Source organism: Notechis scutatus, chromosome 6 (assembly GCF_049901735.1).
Source record: "Notechis scutatus isolate UNSWTSFEM ecotype Mainland chromosome 6, rNotScu1.2, whole genome shotgun sequence".
Taxonomy (NCBI): Eukaryota; Metazoa; Chordata; class Lepidosauria; order Squamata; family Elapidae; genus Notechis; species Notechis scutatus.
The window spans coordinates 79,906,600-79,919,487 of record NC_142014.1 but is presented as its reverse complement, the minus strand read 5'-3'; positions in this window follow the sequence as shown (position 1 = coordinate 79,919,487).

Sequence of the window (12,888 nt, the reverse complement as noted above, 5' to 3'; positions counted from 1 at the left end):
GGCCGAGGAGCAGGAAGGGTTCTGCCCGGCAGGCGGGCGGGCTGCTTGGAGCCACCTAAAGCTAGGCCGCTGCTGGTGGAGCCTTGCCCTGCCTTGGTGCCCGCTTTCCCGGCTTGGCGGTCCTGCTCGGGTGGCACTTTAAAAGCCTGCTCCCAGCACCCGAGCAACTTCCCAGCAACTTGCGGCTTCCTTTTTCTCGTGGGCGCTCGCGCCTGGCCCCGAGCCGCGGGCGGAGGGGAAACCCGAGCACCGCCGGTCGCCTCCTCCAAGCAGCCTGCCCGCCCCACCGGGCGGAACCTTCCTGCTCCTCAGCGGGAAGACGCTCCCGCCTGCAAACTTTGCCTGTGCAAAGTTTAAGCCTGAAGCCCCGGAAACCCGAGCAACTTCCCAGCAACTTTGGCTTCCTTTAACTCGCGGGCGCTCGCACCTGGCCCCGAGCCGCGCGGCGGAGGGGAAGCCCGGCGGGCGGGCGAGCTGCTTGGAGGAGGCAACCCGGCGATGCTCCGGCAGCAGCAACAGGCAGTTCCGCCCGGGCTCCGCTCAGGTGTCCGGCTGGGGCTGTCAGGAGTTGCTACCGCACGGCTCTGCGCGGCTCCAGTCCCGCGTTGCCTTGGGAAGGAAAAGGCAAAACCAGGAGCCGCTGAGCCTGAGCCTCCGGTGCCACTGCTGCCGTTGCAAAGCACCGCCGCGGCTCTTTTTGTCTTTCCCTTCCCGAGGCAACGCGGACTGGAGCCGCCATGCGGAGCCAGCGCCGGCGGTAGCAACTCCTGACTCAGGGGGCCTCCGAGGGGATAAGAGGGGGGGGAAAGGGGGGGCGATTCCCAAAAAATCTTGTGCTGACCCGGCCCGTCTGTCAAATTTTAAAAGTCAATGCAGCCCCCGAGCCAAAAAGTTTGCCCACCCCTGACCTAACTACTAAGTAGTTGAGTTCTGTACTCTTAACTAGTAACTAAAATATATAAATATATGTTATTTTTAATCCTCAATCCTCAATCACGTATATAATTTTATACAATCTATGTTCAAATACTATGCAACACTATACAACACTATATAACGTTCCATATAATAAATATATATAATAAATAGTATATCAAATCTAACCAAGTTTAGGTTTTGTAAGATTATAGGTATTGTAAATATATATGTATTTTTATCTAACCTTATCTAACCCTATTTGAGTATTAGATATTCTAAGTATTCTTAGTTACCAGTATTCTTGAACCTAAACAGTATTATTTCTTTCCCCAATAAATTGGTTATAATCACACACTAAATTATACTATTATAGCATTAAATATTTAATATTAAGTCTTATACTTATTGATTAAATAGTTCTTAACCTTCTTGCTATTTTCCCTATCAAACTGGTCGAAGTATGGCTATCCCTAATATTGTAAATTAATCAAAATAATTAAATCAGTTATCTAGCAGTTCAGTATAACAATCAGTATTCCTTTCCACAATAGATAAATTTATAGTCGTTATAAAGAGAAAGTGAAAGGAGAGAAAGAGTTCGTCATTACACCAAAAAAATCAGTAAATAGTAGATAAGGCAAAAAGTTAAACAGAATTATACCAAGAGAAAAAAAGAAAAGAAAAGAAAGAGGGGAGAACAATAAGAAGACGGGATTTTAGAGTCAGTTTTTAGTCCACCGTTTCTAGGATTCTGCACTTTTTCTTCAAACACACCGGAAGCAGGGAGGTAAAAAGTGCTGAATAATAACTGCCAGCAATCAGTCTCTGATTGTCTTTTTTTGTAAATGTTCCTAAGTTCAATACATTGATTTCCTTCACATGCGACCCCCACTTCAGTTAGTATAGAATAAGATAAGAGTTCTCCTCAGGATCGGTTAAACGGTCTGTTAAACGGATAATGTCTGATATATTGTTGCGATGACTTCGGAGTTTCTGTGTATCTCATCTGGCACCGCGTTACCTCTTCTTCACCAGCCTCGCTCCTCTTCACGTCTTTGCTTTAATAAGGTTTATCCTAGAAAGTCCATCAAAATTAACAGTCCACTCCAGTATTCAAAATTCCCCACCACTTTCCGACTCTTCCCAACAGTGTTTTCCTAACCTCGTAGTCTTCCCCTTTCGTTCGTTGTAATCCACACTTTCACTTCGGTCTGCCGAACCTTTTCGCCCACGCTTGTCTAGCCTTCGCTTTTTAGCCGCTTTTCTTTCAGTCTTCCGACAGACACTAGCACGAAAAATCACTTGCCGATCTTCCTCTCCACCGTTAAGCTCTTCCTGCCACCTTTTTATCCACCGATCTATTTATAAGATAGCCATCTTCCTGGCTTGTTGGCGTGTTCAAAATAGATTTGTCTGGTTAAGTTCAAATGCATAGTCATTTTCTCTTGATCAATTAAATTCAGTTTGTGTTTGGCTATACTTATCTGATTTTGCAGTTTGGATTCTTTTGGGTTATTTTGTAGAAGGGTTTCTAGCTCCTTAATTCTTTGTTGTAATTTGTTTTGTTGGGAATATTTTTCCTTGTTTCTCTTGGTATTATAAGAGATTGTTGTGCCTCTTATAACCGCCTTCATCGTATCCCAGACATTTTGTTTCGTGGTTTCTCCATTATCATTTTCTTTAATAAAAAATTCAATTCCTCCTTTAATTTATTAATGTATTCTTTCTCTCTTATTAATTGAGTGTTTAAGGTCCATCTTTTCTTTGGTTTTACCCTGCCCTTCCATATTACCTGTATTGGATTATGGTCTGCCCATTCATTAGGCAAAATTTCCACTTCTTTTGTCTCGTTTGCTATTTCCCCACTCATCCATGCCATATCAATCCGTGTCCATGTTTGGTGGGGATTTGAATAAAATGTAAATTGTCTTTTTCAGGATGTAATCTTCTCCATATATCTGTCAGGTTTAGCTCTTTCATCATTTCCCTACAAATCTTGGGGAGCTCTCTTTCCCCTTTTTATTCTTCCCGCATTACTGTGATCATTTTGAAATCAGCAATGGAGTTGGTCCCCTACCATACAAATATTTCTTTTTGCAATTCAACCAATTTTCCATATAGGTGTTTAAAAACTCTTTTTGGTCTCCATTTGGGGCATATATTACTACTAAAAGAATTGGAATATCATTAATCCAGATCTGCAAACCCAGAGTCCTTCCTTCTAAGTCCGACCATATTAGCTCAGATTTCAAATCCTCTTTCACATATACTGCGATTCCCTTCTTTTTCTCCTCATCTGCTGGTGTGGTAAATAACTTTCCTAATTTCGGGCATTCTAAATATTTTTCATCCTTCTTCTTTATATGGGTTTCTTGCAGGCACGTTATATCTGCATTATGTTTAATTAATTTAGATAATATCCTTTTTCTCTTAATTGTTGAATTTAAACCATTTATGTTTATTGATAGTAATTTTTTTCTTCTCCCATCTATTTAGTTTTGTTTTACTCTTTGTCGTGTAACAATTCCTCTCTTTCTTGCGCTTGTGTTGATGTAGTTCCTTCTGTCTTTTGTTGTGGATAGGTATTTTCTTGGTTTCCTACCGTTCCAGTTCTATTTTTATGTCCACTGTATTCTTGAAACTTTGTGTCCAATTTCTCCCTACTACTTTGCTCCTGTGGGCCCACCATCCGTTCGTAAAAATCCTGGGCTTTTTCCATAGTATCTATTTTGATTTTCCTCTCTTTCCACGACACTAACATTCCTTCTGGAATAAGCCATTTAAATGTGATTCTTTTTTATTTAAATATGCTGCCAAAAATTTATAGTCACGCCTTTGTTCCCTTATTCTCCTCGGTATCTGTTTAAGAATCACAATTTCTTTCTCTTTGTAGGTTATTGTTTTATCTCTTGAGGTTCTGTATATCATGTCTCGAACACATCTTCTAGTGAATCGTATGTGTACTTCCTGGAACATTTGTATGCCTTGCATAGTTTGTATTGACCCGGTAGACTTCATCAAACTCTTTTTGAATTTCATCTTTATCCATCTTCAATAAACCGCCAGTATTTCTGCCATCAAGTATTCCAGGTCTTCTTCTTTTGATTCTGCCACATTTTGGAATCTTAGGTAAGTTGCTGCCTTGTCCATTTCTAGGAGGACAAGGAGTCCTCCATTTCTTTGCTCATGCTTTTGAGATCTTCATCCACCCTTTCTAATTCCCTTTCCGTTCGTTCGGTTCTTTTCTCTACTTTTTTATTATAACTTCGCTTTTCTCCAAGGCCTGCTGCAACACCCCCACTTTATCCTCTACTTTGAAATGTCCGCTTTCATTTCTATCTTTAGTTTCCCCATTTCTTCCTTCAATTCATTGATATCTGCCCTTGTTTCACTGTGGTTTTTAATCATTGTTTCTTGCAATCTTGTCAATGAGTCCTGTAAAGTTAGGAACATAGCTTGGATATTCGCATTCGAGATGCTAGTTGACTGTTGGTAGTGTTTCCTCTATTGTTTTTTGTGCCATGGGTGAAGTTGTTGCCAAAGTGGTCACTATTGTGGGATTAACCTTCCTACCAGATTTCAAAGCAGTGGTGGTTGTAGTAGTCATTTCCTTTAAAATTTGTTTTTGTTGTTGTACAATACTAAATATATTATTCCAAATTGGCATTCAGTATTCTTAGTTCTGTAACTAAAATTGACCAAGATCTATCAATCTATTAAGTAGCTATATTCTTAACTAATTAGTAAAGTGTATATATTTTCCTCTAGTTTAACTTCAATATAAAGTAACCTTAACTACAAAATATATTACATTCACAGATAAACCCACACAATGAAATATAATATTGGTCTAGAGAGCTCTAAGATTGTTAAATAACTAATGCTTAATATTCTTACTGTCTCCCCTATATTCCCATTCAAATTATAACAATCTCTATTAATAATAACTTAACTAAATTAATTAATCCGATATTTTAACACTCTAATATTTCATTACTAAATGTACATATTTATCAAGAGGAAATCAGAGGAGAAAAAAAAAAAGCAAGCATATTTCAACGTAGCATACCATCAACAAGTAAGAAAGAAGAGAGGCTATTTTAGTAAGTATGTACACACAGAAAAGGGTAGAGGAAAAGAAAAAGAAAATTCCAAAGACAAGAGTTTTTGTTTCCGCTTTTCACTTTGGAAGCTTCCACTTCGAGCACACCGGAAATGGCAATGAAGATTTGCTGAGTAACAGCAGCCAGTAAGCAATGTTCCCACTCGTTTAAAGACTTCCTCTTTTACTTATATTTTAGTGTTCTTTAAATCAATTGTTCTGATCTCCTTCGAGTAGAAAAGGAACTGTCTCCTCTGCTAGGACCTGTTCTCAATTTTCCCAGAGTTTATAGATTAGATTGTGTCCCTTCAGACAGTTAGATCTGTTACTTTGTTGTAGACACTTCAGCGTTCTGGATACCGCCTATGGCGCTGCTCTGTCTTTCCCCTGATCGGCTTCGTTCTGCTTCTGGCTCCGATTTAATAGCTTCAATCCAAATGTTAGTGATAATAGAGTCTTTTAATCGCCCCCTGCTGGTCTTCAGACTTCCAAAATTCTCTTTACTTCTTTTTATTTCCGACTCTCTTCTGCCTGCCAAGCTCTTTCACTTTCACTAGACCAATTCTTTTGTAGCCGCTTTCTCTTAGAGCTCACAGCTGGCATTCGCACAGCATTTAACAGGCTGAAATCAGTCTATTGTCAGTCAAATCTCTTCTCTGCCACTGTCTTTAACTGCGACTCTCTTTCCCCACGAGCTTGCAAACTTTCACTTACTCTTTTCTTCCCATCGGTGGCAGTCCGGACTTCGAGCCTCCATTGTTAGGAGGCTGTTCTTGATCGTTGGGCTCTGGAGGGCTTCCTCTTCATTGCAGGGGGTTGCTTTCCCACACTGCAGCCCGAGGTTCCCCACACCGGCACGGGTCTCTCCAAGACTCGAGCACCCCAAAGATCGCACCAAACTCAAGAAAAGGGAGGCTAGAATCACGAGCGGATTTCTGCCCCTCTGACCGTCCTTGCCTTGCCACCGGAAGTCTCTTTATCCACCGATCTTACGAACTGTCACTTACTCGCTTTTCACATCGGAGGCAATCCGGACTTTGGAGCCGCCATTGACAGGAGGCTGTCTCTTGCACTCTGGAGGTCTTCTCTTCGCTGCCGGGGGGTTGCCTTCCCCACACTGCAGCCCGAGTTTCCCCCACACCGACACGAATCTCTCCGGGATTCGAGTACCCTCTGGGGATCGCACCAACCGCAAGAAGAGATAAGCTGAAACCGCAGACGGGCTTCTGCACCTCTACACGTCCTTATCCTGCCACCGGAAATCAGTTGAAGAATTCTGGGAGTTGAAGTCCACAAGCAGTAAAGAGTAATGAGTTGAAATCCACAACTTCATGAGTTGAGGAATTCTGGGAGTTGAAGTCCACAAGCATTAAAGAGTAATGAGTTGAAGTCCACAACTTCATGAGTTGAAGTCCAAGAGTTGTGGACTTCAACTCCCAGAATTCCGGGAGTTGAAGTCCACATCTCTTAAAAGTTGCCAAGTTTGTGGACCCCTGTTTTACAGTATCCTTCCCCTGCCATGCCCACCAAGCCACGCCCACCAAGCCAAGCCACACCCACAGAACCAGAGTTTAAAAAAATTTGAATCCCACCACTGGATCAGTCCTTGAATTCTGGTGGAAATGTGTTTGGGTTTTTAGCCCCTCCCCTTATCAGCCGTTGGCTTTCCATGCTGTGTTCCGAAAGGAAAATAGAAAGGATATCAATGTTTATTTCTGGTTCTCTTTTGGTCTTCCATTGTGAGAGGCTGTTTCAATGCTGGTGCTGCTAAAAGTTTTTTTTTTTTTTAACTGCTTTTTTAACATTTTGTAAAGTTTTTATAGATTTAAGCCCTTCCAGCAGCCTTGCGTGGCTGCATTTTTTTTATAAAGTGAGTTTTTTGTTTTTTAAAAAAAAACTTTTTTGCAAGAAGAGTAATTTCTCCCAAATTATTGTGCCTAGAAAGGGAAGGAAACCCTCGACCTTTTTCCGATGTCTCTTTCGCCCTTTCTCGTTCGTTCTTCAGGAAGAATGCAATGTTTGCAGTAATTTTGTTTTTAGTGTGTTTTCAATAAAAATAGTTCTGGTTGGACGGGTACTGGGCATGCTTTACAATATTTTAAAAGACTCTGACCATAAAAAATAAAATAAAACGGTAACGGAAGTGAGTCACGATGGTATGACGGTTCTTCATGAAATATGGATGGATGGATGGATGATAGAGATGATAGATGAGAGGGAGGGAGAGAGAGAGAGATGACAGAGATGCTAGAGATACCCTAGAATAAATGATAGATAGATAGATGGTGGATAGAGATGATAGACAGATAGAGTAGATACGTAGGTGGATAGGTAGAGAGAGAGAGAGAGAGATAGGTAGATAGGATAGAAAAACAGGGAAGGTAGGTATGTAGGTGGATAGATAGATAGATAGATAGATAGATGATAGAATAGATATAGATGATAGATAGAATAGATATAGATGATAGAATAGATAGATGATAGATAGGATAGATATAGATGATAGAATAGATAGATAGATAGTAGGTAGATAGATAGATGGTAGGTAGGTAGGTAGATAGATAGATAGATAGATAGATAGATAGATAGATAGATAGATAGATAGATAGATAGAGGGAGGATAGAGTGTCAGGATTCCGGAAGTAAATCATGAGTCTCAAGACAAAACTCCCAAAACTTCAAAGGATTTATTGGAAGTCAACATGTTGGCATGACCTGGCCATAGCCGACTCTGAGACACGTAATTCACTGTCACCCTTGACTCTGCTTTCCCCCACAACCCTCTGGGTATATCATATAATTCATATTCTCCAACGAAACACGTCCATAGCCAAGAGTCATCAATCATGCTCTCCAATTAGATTTTTGTGCAACAGAAGCTTCAGTCATCTAATTAGTCTCTGAAGAAAATATGAATGGAATGTACTTTTGATTCTGCACTGCTGCCTGCTCTTTGAAATTCCCCCCTTTCTTTCTGTTGGCAACTATAAAACATGTATAGGAAATGTTTTATGAGTTCACATTGAGATGATAGATAGATAGATAGATAGATAGATAGATAGATAGATAGATAGATAGATAGATAGATAGATAGATAGAAAAAAAGAAAGAGATGATAGATGGACATAGAGACAGAAAGAAATAGGTAGGTAGGTAGATTAGATACTTAGGTAGGTAGGTAGATGGATGATAGAGATAGATGGATGGATGGATGGATGATAGGTAGGTAGGTAGATTAGATATTTAGGTAGGTAGATGGATGATAGATTAGATAGATGATAGGTAGGTAGATACGTAGATACATAGATCGATATGGATGGAGAGATGAGATGATGGATGAATGGATGGCTAGGGATAGATAGATAGATAGATAGATAGATAGATAGATAGATAGATAGATAGATAATAGAGATAGATGATAGGTAGATACGTAGATACATAGATTGATATGGATGGAGAGATGAGATGATGGATAGATGATGGATGAATGGATGGCTAGATAGATAGATAGATAGATAGATAGATAGATAGATATGGATAATACATGATGGATAGATGGAGGATGGATGGATGGCTAAAAAGATGCATGGCTAGAGAGATGAATAGATGGAGATGGATAGATTAAATAGATAGTGATAGATATAGATGATACATGATAGATGATGGATGGATGATATAGAGTGGATGGATGGACAGATATACACAAAGTGCATGGACAAAATTCAGAATCCATTGGCCACTAGATGGCAGGACAGATATATAAAAGGGAAGATTGTGTTACACACACATACACACACACACACATACACACAGAGAGAGACAAAATTATTTCTTTTTGAAAAAAATATATTTGGAAGTGCTCCATCCCTTTGTAGAGTTTTTTTTTTAAACACAGTTCAAAGTCCAGCTTGTTATCCAGCTGATTTCAAGGAAGCCTCAAGGAAGCCTCAGCGGCAAAAGAGGCGTGCAGTTAGTTCTTCCTGGACAGTTTTGGCTTTTTAACCTCTCGGTTGCCTTTATAGCCCTGGGATTTTGCAGCAGTGCCTCCCTCCCCCCATCCAGTGAACTGGATCTGATCCTGCCGAAGTTTTCCAAACTCAGCCAATACCAACTTGGCACTGCCAAACTCTCAGCTTACAAGGATGATACTCTTGGTTACAATCCCCTGTTGAGGGGACCTCGTGAAAACTATTTTTTTTTTTGGCTTTCTCACTTCCCTCTCTCCATAAAAAAATAGTAAAAAATACTATTAATTCTTAACAGTATCAAGAAGTAGCTTGATACCGGTCCTTCACTACGAAACTATGTGATGGGGCTTAGTTTTTGGGGAGGAAAAAAATTCTGCCTCTGCCTACCAGCATCCATCGGTATTCATCTGGCTAGCATCCTGTCAGTGTGTGAGAGAGTGGAGGGCTGTTTGGAAACTGAAACAGTATTTGCTGTGTGAGCAAGGAGACAGCAAGGAGCCTGGGCGTGGCTTAGCTCAACTGTTCTGTACTAAAGCTGCTTGCTGCTGTGAAACAGACTGAAACTGAAAGTCCTCTCCTCTGCTTGTGTTTTGTATTTGGAAGAGATTTCTTTTCAGGTGGGGAGGGAGAACAGAACTCCTTAGCATCAGAGCGTGTTAATAATAATAATATAGGAAATACTAATGCTCTGATGGTCATTTCGAAAAATCCTTTCTTAGCGAACACCTAGAAGCCAAGAGGAACATACGTGCCGAATTTCAAGTTTACGGTTCTGGAGATTTTGTGATGATGCGTGAGGGGTCTTTCGCTTTTATATATAGATACAGAATATAGATACAGATAGATGACCATGAGAGTAATAGTTATAACCAGGATGTATACCATGATGCATTTTTACATCAAGGGACTTCATATAGCCAGTACACAGATGTTGTAAAATTGGAAACGTGATGAATGTATAATAAAAACGTTAAAAGAAAAATTACAAGCAGGTGGGTTGCTTTATTGCCTCTGGACCCAAGTGTCTAAGAATTTTTCGGGTTGATCTACTACTCAATATAGAAAGTTAAAGTTAATAATCAATTCCTGGGATGTTCCTTGCAGATTTAACCCCATTGTGCAGTTCTCTTCAGGTTGGGAGTGGGAGTAGAACTCCTTAGCATCAGAGGCTGTTAATAATAATAATAATAATAATATAGGAAATACTCTAAAAGCTCTGATGGTTATTTGGAAAAATCCTTTCTTAGTGAGCCCCAAGAAGCCAAGAGGAAAATACGTGCCCAATTTCAAGTTTGTAGGCTTTACAGTTCTGGAGATTTTGTAATGATGCGTGAGGGGTAATTCACTTTTATATATATAGATTTATTATATATTTCAGACACCTCTCCATATTTTCTTCCTATTTTTACAGAGAAATAGGGAACACTCAAATGTATTTTGTTAAGATAGTTAACTCTGGGGAGTCCTCGACTTACGACCACAATTGAGCCTAAAATTTCTGTCTCTAAGCAAGACAGTTGTCAGTTTTGCCTCAGCTTTATAACCTTTCTGGCCCCAGCTATTAAGCAACATGGCTTTTTCACACTTATGACCGTCGCAGCAATTCCCACAATCACGTGATCAAAATTCAAGGTGTTTGGCAACCGACTCGTATTTATGACGGTTGCAGTGTCCTGGAGGTCAGGCTGTCCCCTTTTGTGACCTCCTGACGAGCAAAGGGAATGGGGAAGCCGGATTCACTGAATGACCGTGTCCCTAAACTTAACTGCAGCAGTGATTCACTTAACAACTGGGGCAGGGACTGTCGTAAAAAGGGGGCAAAATTCACCCAACAGGCATCTCGCTGAGCAACAGACATTGTGGGCTCCATTGTGATTGTTCAATTGAGGATTAACCACGGTTAACTATCTTATGGCTGTGTTTCGCTGGCTGGGGAATTCTGGGAGTTGAAGTGTACTAGTCTTAAAGCTGTATTACACAAGAGGCATAACAGCTTGCCGGCTCATTTATGCAAGAGCTGAAATGGCAACACAACAACACAACACAAATGGCTTTGGCACAAACCAATGTCAGCTGCTTCATGCAGGCCACGAAGCAGCTGACATTTTATTTTATTTTATTTTATTCATAAATACTTTTTGAATATAGCGTTTTGTCTGGATATATTATTTACAAAAAGAAAGAGAAAGAGAGAAAGAAAGAGAGAGAAAGAAAGAGAGAGAGAGAAAGAAAGAAAGAAAGAGAGAGAGAGAGAAAGAAGAAAGAAAGAGAGAGAGAGAGAGAGAGAGAGAAGGAAGGAAGGAAGGAAGGAAGGAAGGAAGAGAAGGAAGGAAGAGAAGAGAAGAGAAGAGAAGAGAAGAGAAGAGAAGAGAAAGAGAAGAATAGCTGACACTGTAAAAAATATTGTCCATTTACTAATAATATAATAACACCTAAATTAACAGCTCTGGTAATACTACAGTTCCCATATAATACAGTTTCAATTTTTTGTATTTAACTCATTCATATTTTTTAATATTTATAGCAATTATAGTTGTATATCTTCCCTGTTTTTAATAAGAATGTTCATTGTTTTTCTACCCCTTGTTTTAAGCCACTCATAAAATCTACTCCATATCAAACAGTATTCCAAGTCTTTCATTTCCTTTTAAAGTTGATCTGTCCATATAGCCTGTTTTTCCAAGCCAAGAAGCTGAGATCGGAGGCCTCGCAGGGAAGGGCCTACGATGAGCTTCCTCAAAGCCAAGATTGTGGGTTTGTTCAACCAACCAACCAACCGACCAACTCTTGTTGGTAGTGGGGTGTCCAGGAAGACACCCCTGTTCCCAACCCAATATAATCTTCAAAGAGAACCTCAAAAAGTGGCAAGCTGTTCCACTGATTAATTGTCCTGACTAAATTGTCAGGAAATATCTCCTTATTTCCAGGTTGCTACTCTAGATGAATTTCCACCCCTTGCTTCTTCTCCTGCTTTCTGGTGCTTTGGAGAAATAGGTGGATCTTCCTACAAAGAAGAGGGAGTCAACATATTCCCCAAAGTACCTGAAAGGCAGGACAAGAATCAAGGGGTGGAAACTCATCAAGGAGAAAAGCAACCTAGAAATAAGGAGATATTTCCTGACAATTAGTCGGGACAATTAATCAGTGGAACAGCTTGCCACCAGAAGTTGTGGATGCTCCATCCCTGGATGTTGTAATGACGAGGCAGTCGAGTTGTTTGATCATGAACAACTGAATCATGATGATCTTTATTGGAGTCTAGTCTTGCATTTATACACATTTTTAGTTATCCTCCATCACTGGTTAACTTTGGTTACTGCTTAACTTTCATTACTGTTTAGCACAGTAATCCATACAATTAATTATCTCTAGTTAAAGTCTAACATATGTTTACTTCCTCTCTCTAATCGTCCTTTAGATTAGTGACTTTGTTTACCTGAGTTGTATTTGCTTGGAAACATTCTTTATCGGAGGTTTGCCATCCGAGATTGGAACATTCCTGCAATTACAACTCTATACCTGGAGGTTTTTAAGAAGAGGTTGGGTAACCATTTGTCTGAAGTGGGGTAGGGTTTCCTGCCAAAACAGGGGGATGGGACTAGAATAGAATAACAGAGTTGGAAGGGACCTTGGAGGTCTTCCAGTCCAACCCCCTGCTTAGGCAGGAAACCCTACATCATTGCAGACAAATGATTATCCAAGTTTTTAAGAAAAGTTCCAGTGTTGGAGCATTTACAACTTCTGGAGGTTAAGTTGTTCCACTGGTTAATTTTTCTCACTGTTAGAAAATTTCTCCTAGTTCTAGGTTGCTTCTCTCCCTGATTAGTTTACACCCGTTGCTTCTTGTCCTGCCCTCAGGTGCTTTGCGGAATAGCTTGACTCCCTCTTCTTTGGGGCAGC